The sequence below is a fragment of the Corvus moneduloides genome, chromosome 5, assembly GCF_009650955.1.
Source record: "Corvus moneduloides isolate bCorMon1 chromosome 5, bCorMon1.pri, whole genome shotgun sequence".
Classification (NCBI taxonomy): Eukaryota; Metazoa; Chordata; class Aves; order Passeriformes; family Corvidae; genus Corvus; species Corvus moneduloides.
In genome coordinates, this window is record NC_045480.1 from 12,388,556 (window position 1) to 12,401,545 (window position 12,990).

Here is a 12,990-nt window from a genome sequence, read left to right on the forward strand (position 1 = left end):
GTCTTAAAAAAAAAAAATCATCTGGTTTTTCCTTTACTCTGTGTGTGTTCCAACAATCTGTGATCAGTCTTCAAGGTTTCCTAGTTTGTCATTTTAAATTGCTGAACTGCCTTATATCAGCACACTTCACCCTAAGCCTCTTGGCAAGCTAGCTATCCTTGGCTGCACGTCCAAGATTTTGGGGTAGCAATTGATTTCAGAAGTGTGTCTGTTACTACTGCCTGCCTGCAAAGTTGTGGAATATTTGATGAGCAGGAGGTTAGACATCTGGGATCTTCTGTAAGCATTTGCATCTCAGAGCTGCAAAGGATTGCAGGGATATTGTTCTAGAAGACATTTTTTGAAAGCAAATGTATTATATATATTGATAGTCCATTAACAGAAGAAATTAACTTCCAAAATGATGTTCAGCGTGACAGTGAGTTCAACTGTCCATGCACATTTATAAGATTCACATTTTCAAGTCCTCTTCACTATAGCTACCCACTCTTAATTAAGCCTCTTAAGTTGTTCTTCTCCAAGCAGCATGAAAATGAGTGTCTTTGTGTGTGTGTGACATTTTTATGAAAAGCTCTGTAGCATTAAATTGCAGCACTGCTTGTATTGTTGTATATTGCCCATATTCTACTGTTAATGAAAATAATGTATTTTCTATAGAGTTGAGTAAGACAAGGCTCATTTATCATTCATGAATTCATTTTTCCAGAATTACACCATTAGTTTCATAAGAAAGAAGCTGAAATAAAGCCAGAGCAATGATTTTGAATGAGTTCTATATATGCAACCTTGTCTAATATTTAATACCTTTATTAAGCACAAGAATGTAGAAATACATAATATAATTTTCTAACAGAAGAGAACATAATTTATTTGTGGTTTTCAGCACTCATGGTTGGTTAGATGATTGTTGGGGTTTTTTCCCTTGGATGCAATTCCTTTCCTCTGAGATACAGACAAGCTCTGTTGGCCATTGGTTATAATTGGGATCAATACGTCTTCATTGAGAATTTAATGATATTCACACCTCTTGAGCTCCAAAGTGAATCCATCAAGTAGAAATGCATTTTAGAAGCAGCAATTTGTGAATGAGAAGATTACACTGAATGCTATTTGATCTTTTTTTTTACCAAGCACAGAAATCAAATGTTTTTGCAAAGATCATGCTCTTGGTTATATAGCATTTCTTTACCAAAAAGCTGAGGGATCCCATGTATATTATGGCAAAATGCAGCTTTGCAACATTTCTTTTCTTGTAATCACTTTCTTTCTTTCCAGTTTTTCTATTTGCAGATAATCAAAATTTTTCTAAAGGAAGATGTTTATGTTTTAAAACAAGGTACTATAAAACAGATATTAAACAATTTATGGTAGATAATTTTCTATTGAAGTGTGTGCATGCCACAGACATATTGATTTTCTGTAATTAATAGAAATTATAAAATGAATGGATGCTCATGATTATATTAGTTAGACCAAATAAAATATCTGTAGTTTCATTATAAAATATTAAAGAATAGCACAAACCCTCTTGCCTGGCATTTTCTCTCATTTGTGCTACTGTAGCTCCAGAATAGTGATAGAAAACACTGGTGCTTCAGTGGTTCTAAAGAAGGGATAATCTGTGACCCTTGATAAGGGCAGAGGCACAGCAGAGTACTTCTTTTATATTTACAGCAGAAACTCTTTTCAGGTGTTGCATAGTATCTTCTTCAAATATTTGTTCACAAATAGCAGAAATATGCATTTCTTTGCTTGATATAAAGAAATCTTATTAATTCCTTGAATTTGCAATTTCCTCACTTTAAATACCTCTAGTGCTACAAACCAATGGAAGCATGGTGTTTCTGGCCCTGCACATCAGGGCTGAGGTACTGAGCAGCCACTGTATACTGGTGCCTTGAGAATCTTTAATGCTGGGTTACACACTGGGGAATGTTCCCAATATGCATTGACTGTCCTACTGCAGCAGTTGAAAGTGCACGATGGTCCACCACCCAAACCCACTTCAGATATCAGACATGATTTAAATATGTTTTTACGGTGGCATCACCATATTTCATGTCTTCTTTCAGATGACCAGAATAAAATAACATCCTCCTTTTACTATCTTTTTCTTCTAAATGTAAGGAATTATTTGACTTCAAATCCTTTGTGTGCATTCATTACAGGTGGGCTCAATGATCTGAAAAGTCTTTTCCAATCTCAGTGAGCACAGGCACTCTCTGAAGATGCCATAGAGATTTTAGGAATATGTGTACAGTCCTGCAGCTCTTAGTTTTCTTCCTTCCAGCCCCAGTGTTGTTTGTCTTTGAAGCCTCTATATTGGCTCTTTCCTTTCTGACTTTGATGCATGCTCCAGAAGTTTTTGCAAGGCTTTTACTGCTGTACCTTCTTAATGGGAGAAGGATGACTTCCATCCACACTGTGCTCTGCAGGGCATGGAGACCATTGACCCTGGCAGTGGGCACAGAACTCAGCTCTTCAGGGAGCTGACTGGAGGAGTCCAGCAGGACAGTTGTCTTTAGGAGGTGGTTAGCACTAGATTTGTTCCACCAGTATGAGCTCTCTGAGCTTCCTTAAAAATGGTAGTTTAGACACTTGGGGGAGCAGACCATTTGTTCCATGAGAAGAGGCCAAGGGGTCCAGGCTGTTTCACCCTGGGGGAGAGCCGGCTTTGGGGACACCTCACAATAGCCTTCCTGAAACTGTGAGGAAGCAACTGAGAATCACAGAAGCATAGAGAGAGCCAGGCCCTTCAATGTGATACATTGTGAGAGAGTGAGACACAGAGGGTGTAAGATGAAACAACAGAATTTCAGACTGAATATAGGAAAAGCATTTCCCTCATGAGGACAGTGCAGCAGTGGGACAGGTTGCCCAGGAAGGCTGTGCATTCTCCATCCCAGGAGCTTTTCAAGACTGATTAGGTAAACCCTGAGCAAACTGCTCTGGCTTTGAACTGACTCTGCTTGGAGTAGGTTGATCTAAATGACCTTCTGAGGTTCTTTCCTGTGGTCTTACAGTTTCCTGATACTTAGCACAGGATGAACAAGTACAAATGTGAAGGACTGGAAGCAGCTAGAAAAAATAAATGCTGGTGGCTGACAGAGGTGGTAAAAGATTGGAGAACATCAAGTGAGAGCATGAATATGGATCACTGATCTTTGTTATGCCAGAAATTATTTGATCCTTAGAGAGCAGTGCACAGTCATCACTTTTATTTCAAGGTTTCCTTTGAGGTTCCAATGTCACAGAGAAATAAGTTTTGTTTAATGTCCTTCTACATTAGCAGTTCTTTGTGCTGGTGACTGAAATTGATTTTGCTTGTGATGTGAAGGAGCACAAGCCCAGCCTCTGCATTGTTGCTCAACCATGTGCTTTAGCCCTACCAAAGAATGGGAGGCCAGCAAATTTCTGAGCATCAGAAATATCCATGCTGAAACTTTTAGTTACAGCATTGATAAAGACTCAGCTGGTTTTTAATCTCTGTGATGCATGGTTGGAAATTGTGCCTTCGTGCTTGAGCCCTGGAAATGTTTGGTCGATATTTTTCTTTGGTAAAGTAACATCATTAAGACCTCTCTTATTTTCCTCAAGCATTTCACAAGAGAGACTTCCTCCCTGACCAGAGTAATTACAAAACAATTCATTAATGGTTTATGTTCTACACTTCTTAGTTACATATGTGGTATGAAGAAAATCATTAAGAGAAGGGTGAAGGATAGATTTTTCAAGGAGGTAAGACTGTGAGGAGCACAAGGTTTCATAAAGACTTCAGGTGAACAATAAAAGGAGGGGGTGAATAATTCACATAGGAAGGAGAAAGAACAGACAAAGAGGATGAAAGGAATGGGAAAGAGAAAGTGAAGAGTCTGACAAAATGAGAAAGGAGAATTGGCAGCTAATGTTTCAAGAAAAATATAATAAAAATTGAAGGAAATATTAGGCAAATAATGACTTCTACATTTGTAAATGCTCTTAGTCTAGCAGTGCATGTTTGACAAATATTCTTTAACCCCAATTTTGAAAAATTAGAGAACTTAGTTTAAATTTAAATTGTTGGATAACAAAAGAAGTGATCACTAAAGTACAAAAAAATGTAAGTTCATTGAATGAATGACGTTTGAATCACTTTTCCATTATTCTGGCCACACCAGTTTTCAGTGATAGTTTTTTCAAGCATAGCTTCCCATGACAGCTATCCCTGATACTTTAAGGACATTCTTCCTCTTGAACAAGTCAGTAAACTGACAACTGGTAACAGTGGGTAGCTCCTCTGCAACCAGTTGAGGAACTAAAATTGAAGCCTCTCTATCTTCTAAAATAAAGCTAAATTTTAGGAGGACCTAGAGAGTCACCCTCCTGATCCTCCCTAGAGCCTATGTACAGTGATGAGATCACAGAGAAGAAACTTCATGTATGACTAGAAGAGGAGAGACGGGGATGTATTTCACACCATCCCAAAATACAAGGCCAGCTCTGCTGGTACTATCATATTGTGATATTAATTTATTGTAATATTAATTACAAATGAAAAAGTACCTGATGTCCTGAAAAATCCTTGGAAGGTGTGGATAGCAAAGGCTGAAAGTGTGTTCTGTTGGGTGTTGTTTTGATTACTTAGACTACAAAGACAGTAATCAAAAAGAAGATGATCTACGGAGACTCTAGTAGTGTTCCCTTTCTTTGCCTGGAGATAAGAATGAATGGGTTTTCTTTGTTTGCAGTACAGTCTGGACTTCATTAGATGATGCAAAGAGATGGAATTCCAAATCCAATTTTGTTTGGATGCAGCTACAGCAGAGGCAGAATTAATGTGTAATGTCTTACGAAGACTGCAGAAAGCTTCTGGTGTTGTTTTGAATGAAAAACAAGTCTGAACATTTACCAGTTTCTGATCCAAGATGGAGAGCTGAACCAGAGAGTGTGCAAGGGCTCTAAGTGCCTCTCATCACTAGGAATCTTTCATGTCCTCCTGCCCAGCTGGCACTCTCCTGGATCAGTGACTGACTCTTGCATATCTCCCTGGTTTTGTGTCCTACAATAATCCATCTAGCTGCTTCTCCAAAAATAATGACCTCCCCTTTTTTACTTTGCCTCTCTCTGCAGGATTTTTCTCCAGTTCTGTTCTTCATGCTTGGAAAAATCTTTCTATCCTGAAGTACAAGCCATAAAGGCTCTCTTCTTTCCCAGTTTTTAATTTTTCTCTTTTGAGGGGCATGTTGGTGACTGGGACACATTTTAGTAATGACAGTTAATTACTGTCATCAAGTAATTTATTATAATAATAATTGCAATAGAATATTTTAAACAAAATTCTGTATGCTATTATCATTTCAGGTACTACCAATGTACTAAGATGTGTGTTTCTCCAGTAGACATCGAGTTTTAGCCAGAGTTAAGTATGCAAGCAGTGCATCACTGGTGATGTTTAACAGTAATAATGACAGCCTTAGTGGAAATTGTAAAGCCTAATAAAAAGTTTTGTAGGCTTTGAATTTTAATATCAGAGGAAAGATGCAAATGGTGAATATTATTCTGAGAAGAGTCATAGAAATAGGACTTACTTGGAAGGTTGGATTTGTGATGGCTGTCATTCCATAAGTTGAACTTTATCCATTAGACTACTTCTGTAGATCCCTGCTAAGTGGGTTATGAGATGGTGTTGGGAAGATGGCAGAGAATGTTTGTTTCCATATTGACAAATGGATGTTTGTCTTGTGCACAAAAAGTAGCAAAAGGAAAAGCATGGAATGTGCTTTTCACCTTAAATCAGTAAATCATGGGAGAATGTCTCAATATGTTTTGGATAGTTCAGTTTCTACAATGTGCTGCCATTATGCTCTGTTTGTATGGAAGCACCTGGGCACACTGCTTGCCAAATGCTTTATTTTGACCTTGAATGAAAAACAAACAATTCCTTAAATTGTGAAAATACAGATACTTACCTTATGCTTTTGTCTTTTTTTCTTCCTTTTTTTTTTTTTTAATCCTCCTTCCTCTTGTCCAGGGAAGAATGTATCAGTCACACAGAAGAAGCAGTAGAGCTCTGAAGGACTGATGAAATGTGCTTTGGCCTGGAGGTGACTGCAGCTGCTACGTTATGGGAAAAAGTGAGAAGTTGCTCTACATTACCATCTGCACCATTTTAGCCACCTCCTGTAATGGAAGCTGGCCATGCAGGCCAATGCATGTTTGAGTCTGAGTTTTGTTTTGATTAGTTTTCTTGGGATCTCAACATTCGCATTTTGAAGCAATTACCAAGTTAAGCACAATCCCCATCTTCATGATTCTGCTCATGTGGGTATGTAATATCTTAAGCCTCGTGTGGCTTTGAGCATTCCTGAAAGAGCCTTTGATCTGAGTTGGGATGTTTAGTATATCTGAGGCTGTGATACTTGAGGGTACAAACTGTTTAGCAAATGAGACAGAATGGCATTTTTACAAGGGTAAGTTGGAATTGGGAATGATCTTCATGAGCACTGAGAGGCTCTTGGAACATCAAAGTGCTCTGTCCTAATACTCTGAGTATTTCAACCACATGAATAGGCCACACTGAATTTAACTTTCAGAAATAGATGGGTTTGTACACTCTGGTTGGTAGTAGCATATGTGATGTAAACACATTGTGCAACCGTGCTGCACAATACAGATCACACACCACAACCCCTACTATTCACCTCTGAGTACCGTTTGGGAAGGCAGGGAGATGGGAATGCAGGCACCGGACCTGTACATAAAGGGTCCTGTGGGTACTTCCATCCTTTCTGAAACTAAAGGCACACAGCCATGTGGAGTCAGTGGCAATACTTGTGCTGACCTGGATGGCAGCAGCTACTCTCAAACTGTCTTACATTGTGATGCACTTTCAGTTTTGATAACTGCTTTATGATTTGTATTTCCCTTTTTTCTTTTTTTAATGTTGAGCTAATTGCTAGGATGTGCTGTCTTTACAATGCGTAGTTGCCCAGTAATTACAGATACCCTTTGAAGGGAAGCAGCAGAAGAATAAACTGTGGAATCCCAAATCAGATTAATGTAATGTTCATTTCTAGATTACAATTAGTAACAAGATGACACGTTGTCATGGTAACGTGAAGCTTAACTACAAGTTCCTAAAATAAAGCAATGACATATGTGTAGGTTTCTACCATTTGCATACTATCCACTTGAAAACATACATAATTTCTACAACACTCAGGCAATTAAACCGTACTTCTTTCTTCTGAATTAAGTGTTTAACTAAAATATCACGCCTCTTTCCTGGTATTTACACAAAATCTCCCACCATAAATTATAAATGTTGATGATGAAGCTGTCCATTTTGTAACATCTTAAGCTTTCTGCCTTTTGGTTTCATTTTAGAACAATTAGTGTAAGGAATGTAGAGCACTTTGTGGTTTGTACCACATCGATCTCCTTGAAATTCTACCATCTCCTCATACAAAAATTGTCCAACCAATATTGGAAAAGTCTGTTTATTAATTGCATCGATAGACCAGTGGGTGTGTTTCATGTAGCTGAGTAAAATCCCAACTTTGCCTCAAATCACTGTAAGAAAGCAGTAAACTTTTAATGTGAGATTGCTAGCTAAGACAGAGAGCCTAGCTATTATTTTCTAGTTCCCTTACAGTGAAAAGTGTTGTCTACTTGTTAGAGAGTTTGAGTTTCTTTCACTAAGCAGAAGTCAACTTGTTTAATGTGATATCTATGGTAGAGGTGCCAGCACATGCTTTACATGTATTGTCATTTTGTGGTAAACCTTCAGAGAATGAAAAATTGGTCACTTTGTTCTGATTGCTTTATATGCACAGTATTGTTTTGGCCAAATTCTTTAGTCAAAGTTAAGATGCTGCTAAGTTCTGTAAGTAAATGCAATCTTCTTCTGTCACCCTAAATGGACAAGATGCACAGTGTTACATGGAAAATATGGTTTCTTTGGCAGTTCACTTATTTGTGTATACTTTATTGTATAGAGTATTGGAGGATATTGAAAATACAGCTTACAGGTTGCTCCTTAAGCAACTTTTAAATCCCAAATTCTGTTCTTCACACCACTATGGATGATAAATGCTGCAAGTACAATGATTGACTCTGGTGTGATAATCATGTTACATTCAGAATAATGCAGTTGCTGGGAAATGTGTCACATACACAGCAGAGTTCCCAGGATAAACCGTCTGCTAAGGTATGGCTGATGTTTGTCTTTGTGGCCTTTTGAAAAGTGGAAACTCTGATTTTTGTGTTTCATAAATCTACCTGTATTTCTCACTTGCAGATGAAGGTTTGTAATATTTGAATTTACTGTGGTTATGGGGTGGAGGGAGGGACATGTGCATGCTGGGTTTTGCCACTAATCCTTTGGAAATCCTTTAGTGCCTTAAGGAGGCGGAGGGGTAACAGACCCTAGGATTACAGAAACTTTTTCAAACCTCTTTCCTGCTTTAGCATTTAGCAGAATTCCTTTAAAATATATTGTGCCTTTGGCTCCAAATATATTTGCATTAGAAATCAGTAGCCATGGGATTATGGACAGGAATTTTTGCCCCTGTAGAAATGTTAGGAAAGAGAGTATACTATTTCCTGTATGGGACATGATCTAAAAATATAGCTAACTTAAATTCTACCATTGGGATCCATGCATACTAGGAAAGTTGCAAGTTGCAGTTAAAGGCAGAAAAAAAGTGAAAAAAAAGGAGAAAGTTTAAATATACTGGATTAAATGCTTCTATCATTGAACTGACTGGCAAATTTCCACTGGCTTTCTTGGGACCAAGATTTCATGCTTGCTTCTACTTGGCTAAGAAATTCTCATATGTGGTAGATATGTGGGCATCATGTTCTCTTTAATGTTGTAGGAGAGGAAAAGAGAGATTAGTAGTTTTGGAGACCCGCCTTGATTTAGAGTTGTTGGGATCTGTGGTATAAATCTCTGTTCACTATTTTTTCTCTGTGTAATGTAGACTCTTGCTATGGGAATATGAATATGCAAATGTAAATTCCAATGCGAGAGGTTACTGCACAGTGTGCACTAACCAATGCCAAACAGCTATATTTCTCTACTCTCTGCACTGTGGTCTTTTTGAAAACAGGGAAAATGTAACTAACAGATGAAGACCACTCCAGTGCAAAAAAAGCCTGCATGAGGCAATTCATGTATCACTCACTGATGGTCCTAAGCAGCTCTTAGGAAAAGCTGAATAAGCTTTTAGCTCATGAGTGAATTTTATCTTCTAGGAATTAAGAGCAATTTCTTGGCACAGAGCTAAATAAAAAAATAAATTTAAAAAAAATCAAGGCCTGAAAATCAGACGTGGTGGTCTTGTTTTTCTCCTTGTGATGACAAGAAAGTTTTAAAGAATATGTAAATAGTAAAAGAAAATCATTACGTGCTTCACAGTATGTAAGACAAGGCCCAGCATGGAACTGATTTTTGTAGCTTATTTATAAATTATGCTTCTGTCTTTTGTTTGGAACTTGGAAAAGGAAACCATGTAAATTAAATAAGGAGTGAAGACTTACTGCACACATTTGTTGACTGAAACAAAAATATTTCCCCACCTCCTGAGGAATTTATGAGTAATCTGGGATGAATAATGTACGGAGATCTTGCCTTTTGAGCTCTAGTGCTGTATAAGTATTTAACACTTTTGCACAGCCAACAGAGGAGTGGTAACCAGAAGTCATGAAGAGCATTTGTTAGGGCCACAAACTGGGATCCATTTGAGTAGGTACCAAAGAATGCACAAAAAGGCTGGGATTTATGGTGTGATACTTATTAAGCAGATGTACCAATTGGACTGGGGAAGGAGGGGTGTTTGTAAATAAATGCAAAAAGTTTGAACTCTGACCCATGACCACCCTGTCACTGGGTGTCACATTAGTTTCGGCTATGTCAGAAGCTTCAATAGTGTAAAAGAGGCCACTCATATTTTAACTGTTTCATTAAAATCTTCTGGATAACTCTTCAGCAAAGATTTCCACTCTACGACATTTGCCATTGATATCAACTGTACATATGTATTAATACTCAGTGTAACTAGGAGGATACAGAATTGTAATGAAGTCACAAAGTCTACTTGATGATTACAGATTTGTAACTCTCACAAATTATGTAAGATATGTTGACATTTTATCTTGTTAACAAGATGTATTTTTCTATGTTAGCTAAATGTATAATTTGTATAATTTTGTATATTAAATGTATGCATATTTTAAATTAAAAACATTATAATCTTATTATTTTAACTTTAAAATGGTGACAGAGCTTCTGAAATACAGTTTTATATACAACTGTATCCGTGGATAGCAACTCAGAAAGTCTCAGTTTTGAGGAAGGGACCACTTGATCTTCTAACAGGGTAAGGAAATTGCTATACCCGAGCTCTTGCTCCTCTTGGTGGAGGAGCTGCCATTCAGCTTCTGGTGAGTTAGTGAAATTAATATGAATTGGCAGAATACTATGGGCTGTATCACTGCTTGTGAAGTGGGTAACCTGAGCTTTCCCCAGCTTGTAGCTGTGTTTTGGATTCACAGTTCCTAGATGTGAGGACACAGTTCAAATCACCCATCCATGGGATGGGGTTTTGTGGGGGGAGGAGGACACTGCTGGCAGAGATACAGCAGAGCCAGAGACTGACTCAGTGACTTGGCAACTCCAGTCACTCCTCTGGAAGAAGGAGAACTCATGTCTCTCACATGCATTCCCTTTGGGCTGTTCATGCCTTTTTTGTCTGATGATTCTGTTGTAAAATGCACAATAGCAAAATATACATGCAAAATGTACATTGCATATTCTCTAAGGCCCTGCACCAGGAAAGTCCTGTTCTAGCTCATGATGTTCATGCTGTTGCAAGAAGAGCTCAGCTACAACTGAAGCCAAGCAGGTATGTGATACCCTTCTTGTTGGGCTTTTGTCCAGCAAGACAGTGTAGGTTTTGTGTGAAGCAAGTAATGCCCTGGGTTTTCTGTTATCACTCATCTAGTCTTTTTGGAATAAAGGTCCTATAGGAAGAGGGTGCACTTTCAATCAAGTTTAGTCCTCTTTTCATCAAGCAATGTCAAAACAGGATGACTGCACTCTTTGCAGGAGAATATACCTAAGCAATATATTTCTCCAAAGTTGCATACTTGTTTTTAGGTAAACTCACAGGGTATTGGGGTATTAGGATGCAATTGGGTCTGCTTCTGTAGCACCTAAAACTGCAATTTTATCTCTTACTGAACAAAGGAATCTGGTGAACTGAGAATAGTTTTTTAATAAACTAAGGGCTATGGTATGAAAAAAAACCCAAAACATTTAAAAGCAAAACCAGACTCTGGTATTATTTTATGCTTATTTCTAATGAGAAAGTTTAATGCTATTTTCTAAAGCATTGATCTGACATATTCTCTGAGTCTTGTGATCTCCTTATGTATCAGAATAATATGAATCTCCTGGCTTAATATTTAAAAAATAGTATTATTCCTTTTTTTTATTTAAAAAACCCTGAGTGGTCTAGAAACCAGAGCAGTGTTATCTAACTAGATCCCAAGTGTAAACAGAGTCCATCTTTCTTAGCTTTATGGATGATAAATAAAAGATGCTCTGCATTTAGCAGATGTATGCACTGTGCAACATACTGGACCTACTAAGGGACCTTCAAAAGTTCTTATTCTGGAAGTTCAAATTAATCTCTTGATTGCAAAGAAATAACTCCTAAAATGACTTGCAAAGACAGGCAGGTCACGCATCACACTCCATGTACCACCTGCGTATTTCACTAACTGTCAGGGTTTGGTGTCCTGTGGAGGAAGAAATTGACTTTTTTTTTTTTTTAACATGATCAATAAATCTCAATGTTACCATCAGGAACAAAAAAAAATCAATATTTGCCCATACAAGAGACTTTAAGGAAGCAACAAAGCAATGTCCTACAAGCTATACTTATTTTTTTTCACATGCACCAGTGAAACCTCCATATGATATTCAAGTGTTAATGTGGAAATATGGTTTATTAAGTGAGCTGTGGAATCCTGGGCAATACATGCTCAGAAATGTCAGTTGACTAAAATCAGTGTGCTGATAACCATAATAAATGAAATTTTGACTAGCTTCCTAACTCCCCTCATGTGAACAACACCCATGGTGTTGAATGCACACACAGCATTCAAGATAGCAGGTCCCATTGCATTATAAATGCAGAAAAGAGTGATGTTTTCCTTGGATGCATTTTGGCATTGCTCAGGTATGTCACATCACTGCTTTTTCACATGGTTTGGGTCCATGGGTAGTTGTTAATGAGAAGGAGAGCCACCTGGACTCATTTCTGTTGAAATCCCGGGATCTCTCTCTTTAACCTCCCACTTTTCCTGATTTGCAATTAGTAACTTGCAATTTTTCTTGTGCTGGGTCCACCAGGCATGCCTGTGGACCACAGGCAGGAGTGCTGTGTTGTTGGGCTTATATTCAAACAGCACACTGTACATGAGCAGTAAACAGGCCTTGTGATTGATCCACTCCCTCAAATTTGCTTAGTCACGTAATCAGTCTCAGACCAGTTCGTTGCAATATGTTATTTCAGAGCAACAGAAAATGTCCCTTATGTAACTACTGGCGTAGTCAAAGCCTGTGACAATTGCCAGAGATTGGCTGCATGTGCAGGAGAGGAGTGTCCAAGGACTTGGAATTCGGTGGATGATCTCAGGCACTGTAAGACAGGTAGTGCTGTAAAGATGGACTTTCTGAAGTGGGCTGTGCAGAGAGCTGAGGGGAGCACAGTCTCCACCCTTCCTGATCCTAGTTTTGGGAACTTGGATCCCTCACAGTGAAACGAAGCCCTGCATGGTTTGCCTCTTTTTGCCGAGGCCAAGCCAGGCAAAGACGGGCCCGAGCGGCCGGCCCGGGAGCCTCCCGGGGTGCTGAAGGGACAGCTCCGGGGGGCGAGCCGCGCTCCAGCCGCTCCGAGGGAGCTCCGCGGGGACACGCCCGGCTCCCCGCCTTCCGCGGGG

At 38.7% G+C, this 12,990-nt stretch overlaps 1 protein-coding gene across 1 annotated transcript in view; it reads left to right on the plus strand.

The window, feature by feature from the left end:
- C5H4orf50 (chromosome 5 C4orf50 homolog) overlaps positions 1-10,040 on the plus strand; it is an 81,391-nt gene extending 71,351 nt beyond the window's left edge. The window contains exon 17 of the mRNA XM_032110299.1: positions 5,341-10,040. The gene's annotated coding sequence lies outside the window, so the exon portion shown is untranslated. The remainder of the gene's footprint in view (positions 1-5,340) is intronic.
- Positions 10,041-12,990: the final 2,950 nt, after the last annotated feature.